The following is a 1,030-nucleotide window of genomic DNA, read 5'->3' on the forward strand; positions in this document are numbered from 1 at the left end:
GGGGGGGGGTGTGTGTGAGAAGGAGGGAGACGTGTGTATGCTCCAGGCCTAACCATGATCACTCTGGCCACCAAGATTTGGAACAGCAACTTCTGTCCCATTGGAATGTTTTTAAGCAAAGGCCACTTTGTTACTATAAAGCAAACCGTAGTCTGTCCTTGGAGCTGGCCGTCCCGCTGCCGCCAATGCATCAGGGCCTGGCTGCGGCATCAAGCCTGGTGCTTCCCTAGGCCGGTGGATGGCTGAGGACACGGCCAGGACAAGGCCCTTCCTGCCGCTGGGATGACCTGAGCGTCTCGCGGAAACACTCATGTTCCTCCCCGCGCACCCGTGACACCCACAACCAGGAGGACGGTGTCCGTGGGCACACACAGGGGGCCGTGGGAGGAGAGAGCCCAGCCCAACAGGTGACAGGCCACCTCAGCAGCTCTCACGGGCCCAGAGAACAGTGTGGCAACATTCACAGCAGCCAGAAGACTCGCCGTCTGCCTGACGTGGAAAGCGCGCTGCGCCTCTCCTCTGAGACCGACGGCCTGCCCGTTTCCACCTGGTCTCCGTGCCGCCATGAGGCGAGTGAGCACTGGGAATAATCAGCTTCACTCGGCCTCACCTCCGCGGCCTCGGAGATCGGAGATCGCTCTGGAGCTGAGCGCTGACGTCAGCAGCGGGGCTGAGCACAAACAACACAGCCAGGCGCCAAGAGAACCAGGCAAGGGGGGCCCGGGGACAGCGCCACTGCACGGTGCCCTGAAAGGGGAGCAGGTACCACGGCACTGCCCCGAGACCGTGTGTGGGGGCTGTGGCTGGAATGGGACCTGCACCCTACTCAGGTCTGCCTGAAGGGCTGTCAGTCAAGAAGGAAGACGGGACCCAGCAAACAGAAGCCACGACCCCCCAGGGACCCTGGACGGACACTACCAACGCACCAGCAGTAAACAAGAGGGCCTGCAAGGCTCACCCAGGGGCCACCCCTCCCAGCAGGTGGTGACGGATGCCCACAGCTGGTGACAGTGTGGCAGACCAGCTTAGG

At 62.6% G+C, this 1,030-nt stretch overlaps 1 protein-coding gene across 13 annotated transcripts in view; it reads right to left on the reverse strand.

The window, feature by feature from the left end:
• Positions 1-1,030, reverse strand: part of UCKL1 (uridine-cytidine kinase 1 like 1) — a 34,116-nt gene that overhangs the window by 26,661 nt on the left and 6,425 nt on the right. The window lies entirely within an intron of this gene.

This window comes from Piliocolobus tephrosceles, chromosome 20 (genome assembly GCF_002776525.5).
Source record: "Piliocolobus tephrosceles isolate RC106 chromosome 20, ASM277652v3, whole genome shotgun sequence".
Taxonomy (NCBI): Eukaryota; Metazoa; Chordata; class Mammalia; order Primates; family Cercopithecidae; genus Piliocolobus; species Piliocolobus tephrosceles.